This window comes from Corylus avellana, chromosome 4, assembly GCF_965113065.1.
Source record: "Corylus avellana chromosome 4, dhCorAvel1.hap1.2, whole genome shotgun sequence".
NCBI lineage: Eukaryota > Viridiplantae > Streptophyta > Magnoliopsida > Fagales > Betulaceae > Corylus > Corylus avellana.
Genome location: NC_142493.1, coordinates 7,891,542 through 7,899,782, shown reverse-complemented (window position 1 = coordinate 7,899,782; position 8,241 = coordinate 7,891,542). Strand labels below are relative to the sequence as shown.

General features: G+C 35.1%; 1 long non-coding RNA gene across 5 annotated transcripts in view; it reads left to right on the top strand.

Moving 5' to 3' along the window:
* Window positions 1–3,168: 3,168 nt before the first annotated feature.
* LOC132179951 (uncharacterized) overlaps window positions 3,169–8,241 on the top strand; it is a 71,653-nt gene continuing 66,580 nt past the window's right edge. For 3 of the 5 annotated variants that reach the window (XR_015912014.1, XR_015912015.1, XR_015912011.1), the window contains exons 1-2: window positions 3,169–3,509; window positions 3,721–3,818. This is a non-coding gene — a long non-coding RNA (uncharacterized LOC132179951). Of the gene's footprint in view, window positions 3,510–3,678; window positions 3,819–8,241 lie in introns of all 5 variants that reach the window. The other 2 variants (XR_015912013.1, XR_015912012.1) reach the window with 2 other exon arrangements.

Genomic DNA, 8,241 nt, shown 5'->3' with positions numbered 1-8,241 from the left:
TTTAGGAAGAAGAGTTTTGGTTTGGGGTTTCTGCACCCTTGCCGAGGAAAATGAGCTACCTATGCATTGAGTGGAGTCTGTCTGTAACAGATCTATTGTTATAACTGAATATTAGTAATGAGTTAGGGAAAGATTTGTCATAGATAGGTCTTAAATGTTAGATTATTTTGTATGCATCTATAACATGTAACATTGTAGCTTCAGCTATGATTCTTTATGAGCTTTTGCTCTGAGTTGTAAAGGCGTTTATGCTCGTGCTCCTCCTTTTAATGAGACTAGAATGGTTTTCTCAACAACAAAAAAAGTATGGATGTCCAAATGAATGATGCGTTGCTCTTATTTACTGATAATCTTATAATGCAAAGAGTCTCTGTTTATAGAGAGGTGGAGAGAATACAAAATGGTATAAGAGATCAAATATAAATAAGGGTCAGTCCAGGGGTGAATCTCCCCAAAATTTTTACAAATTTGCTTAAAATATACTAATTTTATAAATTTGTCCTTCCAAAATAATATTTTTGTCGCCCCAAAATAATATTTGTGTCCCATTTTAATTCTTTTTTTTTTTTTAAGTTTTGCGCCCCCCTGCCCGCCAAAAAAAAAAAAAAAAAAAAATTTGTCGTCTCCTTTTAATTATTTTTTCTAGTTTACCCCCTCTTTCAACATAAAAAACCTAAAATGCCCCATTCATTTTGTTTCCCTTCATATTCTAGTTCGCTTATAACCAGAAGCTAACCAGAAGCTCAATTTGGTTTGGGACTATGATTGAGTATATAAAAGAAAACGTTAAATGATTTGGGTTCTTTGAATGGCTTTTAACCAACAATCAGTTACCATTATTTGGCTCGACTCTAAGCATTGTTGTTATTTGGAGCTTCACCAAATTGTTAGAAAAAAAGAGTATACACTGAAATGTACTTTTTTTCCTATAGATCATGTTTAATTTATTTTATTAGTTATTTATACCATTAATGTGTGTTTTTTATGCCATGAGATTAAATGTAAGACTTCTATGACTTTTATTTTATATAAACATGCACAAACACACATATAAAGAGATTATATATATTTATGTGCTTTTGTATTATATAAGTCTATATCTCCCCAACCAAAAAAAATAAAAATCCATCCCCTCACACCATAAATTTTAGTTCCGCCACTGGGTCAGTCCATATTAAGATCATTGAAAAAGATTAATCAAGTTTTTTTTTTTTTTTTCTTTGTAATTGGAGACTTAGTATCTTGAATAGCTCAAACCATGTATTTTCAGTATCATTCAATACAGAAACTCCATCTCAACTACATTCAACATCACAATCCACTCTATCCATTCCAGTTGATCATCAAAAATACAATATAGTAATACTAGTTGTACCCTAACATTTCCTCAAACTTAGGGTTCAAAAGGTGTACAAGAATTGTAAGAGCCATAATCTGCTTGTGCATAAATGTTTTTTATTTTTCCTAGTAACTAAGAGTTTGAATAGGGTGGTTTGGTTTGGACCTAACCGAAGTAGGCGAAGTTAAAATTCGCTGGGTCAGGTTTGACCAATTTAGAATGGATGAGATCAATGTAAGTGTTTTAGTGGATGTTGCATGTGGGAGCATAAACAGATAAATTTAGATGGTGCGACGGCACATAAGGGTATGTGTCACTGTTATGGTGGTTGTCTCTTAAGTTTGTAGATTGGTGATGTCTAAGCTGATGCAATATGGTGTAGCGGGTCGTAGAAGTAGTATACATAAAACTCACAACTCTTCTCAAAACTAAGCCATCCTTATTTAACTTATATACTAAATAGAGTCGTAATCCTATTGAAATTAACACGCAATTAAGTTAGTTTGTCACAATCTCGTTCAAATGGGACTACTAACTTATTTGGATGAGTAACGCGTCTCCTCATCTTTACTTGTTTTGAACAAGCTACCGAATGCACATTTCAGATCTCTCATAAACCCCTCTTCATTCGGACTTGTTCCAAATGAGCATCTTGAATCTCCATGTTGAACAAATGTCAAGACCAAAACTGACTGACATTCGAAATTAACAAAGCTATGTCGACTATTTTCCAATGTCCTCCTAATAATTAAACTCTACTAGACGTATGCTACTGTCCTACAACATATTTCAAACTTTAATAAAACCTATGACTTTATTCTAGAAATTAAAAATTCAAGAATTCAATCAAAATCAAATGGAAACTTATGGGCTATATACGATTTTTCCTTTATTTATATATATATATAGAGAGAGAGAGAGAGAGAGAGAGAGAGAAAAACCCATCTTTTTTTTCCCCTCTTCCTACATTTTCCATTTACATAAATGCTTTATCACTAGAACACTTGCAAAAGATCTTTCTACATTTTTCCTTTCTTTTTATTGGGAGCAAGTGCTGTCTGATTCTTTAATTTTTACATGATATTTTATTTCCTTCTATTCCTTCTGTCTATGATTGACAAACTCTTTCTCTCTGAAAAATAAAAAATCAAATAAAATAAAATAAAATTAGAGAAATTCACAGCATAAATTTTTAGAAAAACTTCACAAAATCTTTTTAAATTTTCATTGATTTTGACATTATCTCTAAACTTTAGCCCGGCCAACCCCGACCTTAGGAGTGGTTTTCGAACCACCCTAATTTTTTTTTTTTTTCATTTTTTAATTATACTTTTTACAATTTCATTAAAATATTCAAACATATTTTCAAATATCTGTTTCCTCAATATTCACAATTAAAAAAAAAATTAAAAAATTATACACACTTATCAAGCCTAACTCTACACAAAACTCGCTCAAAGGCTGAAAATACAATATTCAAAAAAAGACCGTGTACTTGTTTTCTTTTTTAACTAAGCAGTAGTACTGTAGGCTGTCTCCTTATTTATTTACACAAAGTAAATCTAAGCAAAAAGATTTGGGGTGATATGACTGTTACGAGGGTACAAACACGTCATAATGGCTATTTGCCACCGAAATCAAACCCTCACCACCATTTAAAATAAATAAAATAAAATAAGTAATAACCCATAAAAACCAGCCACTTTATTATCTATCGAACCCACTTAATCACAGATTATCATTTAATTAACTAATTCATTTCCGACACCAAACTTGTTTTCTCTTACATCTGTTTGCTCAGTTTTGTACACTCTCTTTCTTCTCTTTGAAGAAAAAACCATTGGTGGCTTTGTGCCGGGTTCTGTGTGAGATGTCAACATCACTCCAAACCACGACGACCTTGAAAGAGAGAGAAGCAAACAAATTCTTTTTCTTTTTCACATCCACAGTGCTTGTGCAAAGTAGGGTTTGTTTCAGATTTTTGGCTAAATTTGGCAAAATGCGGCGCTTTAATTATATATACTCTCTTTTAGCAAAACCCATGTTTCTTTTTCTTTTTTCCTCCATTTTCCATTTACAGAAATGCTTTATGATCAGTAGAACACTTGCAGAAGATCTGCAGAATCGAAAGATTTTTATGTCCGAAGGAAAGATTTTTGTGTCTGAAGAGGTAGATAGAATTTTATCTTTTTTTTTTTTTTTTTTTTTTTTTCTTTTCTGATTTTTCCTTCTTTTTTTTTGGGAGCGAGTGCAGTGTGATTCTTAAATTTTACAACATCCTCTCTCTCTCTCTCTCTCTATCTTTTTTTTTTTTTTTTTTTTTTTTTTGTTTTTTGTAGAAAACAACCGTGGACTGATAAATTGGCTTGTTTGATGTAAAGGGTCGGATTTTCCCAGAAAATGATGAGAAAGAAAATTCCTGATCAAGAAGATCTACAGGACAAGGGCTGAGCTCTAATGGCTCTCTGTGTTTCTCAAGGTTTCTCTCTCTCTCATGCATCTTTCTACTTATAGAAACAGGTTTTATACACTTATAACAAAAGATGTCATTATGTATGCATTTAGATCTTTTTATTCATGTATTCTCCGATGGTTTCATCAGTTTGTGTGTGAGAGAGAGATATGGTACGGCCAGCTGCTCAAAATAAAGATCCATTAAGCAACAAGACTGAACATACTAGACTGATTGAAAAATATGTACTATGACGAATCAAATAAAGAAGAAAAAGTACTAAAATAAAGTGTAACAATTAATCTAGGAAAAACTCTAATTACATTTGCCCTATCGCTATAGAAAAACATAATTGGAACTCACTAAATTTATTGATAAAGTCTAATTTCACATAATAAAGAAACTTTAGACTAACAAATCAATCAACATGGTTGTACTGTTATTTGACTGACAGATACCACCTTTAGACTTGTAATGTCAATGTGTGGAGAAAATTCAAAGTGCGTACAATCTATGAAGTAGTTGAGATAATCAATATTAGTTTTGTTTGAGAAGAAAGAACATAATTATTCTACTCTACATGATAAACCAGTAAGAACAGAAGTAAAGCAACCACATTGAGAATTAGTCAAATAATACATGCAAAATAGAGAGAATTACTAAGTTGGTTGTTTATAAATTTATTGTCTTGTTTGGGAGAGAATTTCTTTAAAAGGCCTGAATATTTCGTTGTTTGTAATGAACAAACAAAACCAGCAAGAAAACACACCCAACAAAGAAACAATCACTCAAGCAACCGCTAGCACCAACAAAGGAAATTCAAATCACCCAAACGGCTAGCGTCAACAAGGCAAGAAATCTATTACTTTTCACGAGCATGTCATCCACATACACCTTCATATTCCTTCCGATCTGATTTTTCAACATTTTGTTTACCTGTCTCTAGTACCTAGTCCCTACATTTTTTAGCCCGAATGGCATGACTTTGTAGCAATACAATCCCCAATCAGTTATAAACGTGGTCTTTTCTTTGTTAGCCTCATACATATAGATTTGATTGTACCCCGAGAATGCATCCATAAAACTAAGGAGATCATGCCTTGCTGTTGAATTCTACCAAAAACCAATTTGAGAAAGTGGGAAACTGTCTTTCGAACATGCCTTGTTCAAATCCGTAAAATCCACGTACATCCTCCATTTGGCTTTGGCTTCTTTACCAGCACTACATTAGCAAGCCAAGTGGCATACTAGGCTTCCTCAATAAATCATACTTGGAGCAACTTCTCCACTTCGTCCACTATTGCTTGATGTCATTCGAGAGCGAAATTTCTTCTTTTTTGCTTCACAAGTCCTACTATTGGGTCAACATTCAGCTAGCGAACGATTACGAAGGGATCTATTCCTAGCATATCCTCGCGAGACCATAAAACACAGCTTTATTAGTTGTGTCAGAGCATTAATTGTTTCATTAAGTCTCTTAAGAATAATTTTTGCTGGTTTCATTCTTTTGTTTATGGGGCCAACAAAGGTGTGGATAGGAAGTTGCTTTGGTCCAATCTTGGTTCTATGAAAGTGAAAGTTGCAGATAATCCTGGGATGATTTGTGGGGATTTTAATGTTGTGAAGAACTTGGCTAAGAAGTTGGGCTCTAACAAGTTGAATTCTTATGAAGTGGAGTTTGGTCAGTGTTTAAATGATCTTGAGGTCTTGGATCTCAACTTTAGTGGCATGGCTACTTTTACACTTGGACCAACAAAAGTGAGGAACCTCGGTTTGTGGCAAGGAAGCTTGATAGGGTTTTGGCAAATGAGCATTGGATGAGCTCCTTTGGCAAGACTATTGTGGAATTTCATTCTGGATGCATTTTAGATCATTCTCCTGTTGTTATTTAAGTAGGTATTCTTCATAGTTTTGGACCTAAACCTTTTAAATTCTATAACTATTGGCCGGAGCATAAAGGTCTCTTAGATTGGGCTAAGGAAGGCTGGAATATTCAGGTTGCTGGGGTTCCTATGTATCAGTTGCATGTGAAACTCAGATATATGAAGGCTGTGTTGAAAAAGCAGAATCTGTTTTGTTTTGGGAACTTGAAGCAGAGAGTAATGCAGGCTCGTGACAACCTTGATTTAGCTCAAAATGATGTTATTGCTTCTTTTGGAAGGGCTGATTGTTTGTGTAAGGAGAGGGAGTGTCTTCATGCTTATGTTTCCATAATAAAAGCTAAGGAATCTTTTTTAAAGCAAAAGGGTAGGATCAATGGCTGCAATTAGGGGATCAGAATAACAGTTTTTTTCATTGTTCTCCCAAGGTGCTGCATGCAAAGAATACCATTACTCATTTGTGGGATGAGCAGGGTAATAAAGTGGTTGATGTGGAGCATATCAAGCAAGTGGCTGAGAATTTTTACAAGAAGTTGTTGGGTACTAATCAGATCTACTTCAATGAGACTAAGGCAACTTATTCCTATGGCTATTTCTGCTAGAAAGGTAGCTTTGTTGGAGAGGGAAGTTACCTCAGAAGAAATTAGAGACACCTTGTTCCACATGAAAGCAAATAAGGCCCCTGGACCTGATGGCTTTTATACTGATTTCTTCAAGTCTACTTATTCTATTGTTGGAAAGGAGGTGGTGGCAGCCATTAAAGGTTTTTTTTTTTGTTCTAGTTTGTTGCTTAAAGAAGTGAATGCCACTATTCTTACTTTGGTTCCTAAAAAGGTGTACTCTTCTGCTATGGGGGACTTCAAACCTATAGCTTGCTACAGTGTCCTTTACAAGTGTTTTACCAAGATCATTTCTAATAGGATGTTACCTCTGTTGGGTGATTTGGTAAGCATGAATCAGTCTGCTTTTATTCTCTCTAGAAGTATCTCTGAAAATGTCTTGCTGGCTTAGGAAATTGTTAGAAATTACCATAAAGGAAAATGGAATCCTAGATGTACTTTGAAGATTGATCTCATGAAGGCATATGATTCAGTGAACTGGGATTTCATGATTCATTGTCTATATTGTTTTGACTTTACAGCAAAATTCCTAGGTTGGATCAAGGAGTGTATTACCTCTCCTAGGTTTTCTGTATGCCTAAATGGTACTTTGGTTGGATATTTTGAAGGGAAGTAGGGGTTGAGGCAGGGTGGCCCTTTGTCTCCTTATTTGTTTGTCCTGGCTATGGAGGTCTTCTCTAGGATAATGGCTGATCATACAAGTGCTATCTTAGGCTTCAAGTTTCATCCTAAATGCTTAAAAATGAAGCTTACTCATCTTTGCTTCACAAATGATTTACTTATGTTCTCTGAAGCTAGTTTGGGATCTATTAATAACTTTAAAGCTGCTTTGGCTGAGTTTGAAAAGCTTTCTGGTCTAAAGGCCAACCCGTCAAAGAGTTCTTTCTACTATTCTGGAATTTTAGATAGGATTAAGCAAAGTCTGATGGAAGAATTGCAGATGAAGGAGGGTCATCTCCCTATGAGATACCTTGGGGTTCCCCTTATTTCTTCTAGACTTTCTGCAGCAGATTGTGAGGTATTGTTGGACAAAATTACTAGTCACATTAATTCTTGGCTATCTAGGAATCTCTCTTATGTAGGCAGGCTCCAATTGCTTTCTTCTGTTTTGTATAGCCTGCAAGTATATTGGATAGGCATCTTTATTCTCCCCAAAAAATTTCTTAAGGCTACTGAGCAGAAGTTCAATAGGTTTCTTTGGAATGGGAAGGATATAGGAGCTGCAAAGGCTAAAGTGTCTTGGACTAATGTATGTTTTCCTAAGGAGGGTGGTTTGGTTTTGAAGAGGTTAGAAGTTTGGAATCAAACCTCTATGCTTAGACATATTTGGAGCCTTTTTGCTAGATCTGGTTCCCTTTGGGTGGCCTGGGTTAAAGATAAGTTTTTGACAAAAAAGAGCTTCTGGAGTGTTGGCATCCCTCAAAATTGTTCTTGGTGCTGGAGGAAGTTACTCAAATTGAGGGATATTGCCAAAAGGTTCTTGAGGTTTGAGGGGGGCAAAATATTCATCTATGGATGGATTTTTGGCATCCTTCTAGAATCTTGCTAGAGAAATATGGGTATAGGGCTGTTTATGATACTCAAAGTAGTGTGGAGGCTAAACTTTCTTTTGTTATTCATAATGGGGATTAGTTATGGAGGCCAGCTAGATCTGAGGCTTTGGTGGAAATACAAGCAAGGCTCCCAGAAATCAATTTTGGCCCTAGTGATAAACCTATATGGACTACTTCAAGGAAAGGTACCTATGTAAGTTCAGATACTTGGGAGTTTGTAAGGGAGAAAAATGAGCAGATTGGTTGGAGGAAGCTGGTTTGGTTCCCTCTTGCTATCCCTAAGAAAGCTTTTATTTTATGGCTTGTTATGAAGGATAGGCCGGTTACAGGGGATAGGTTGCTGAAAGGTGATGTCCAATGCTTGTTCAACAGAAATCAGATAGAGAGCCGTGACCAT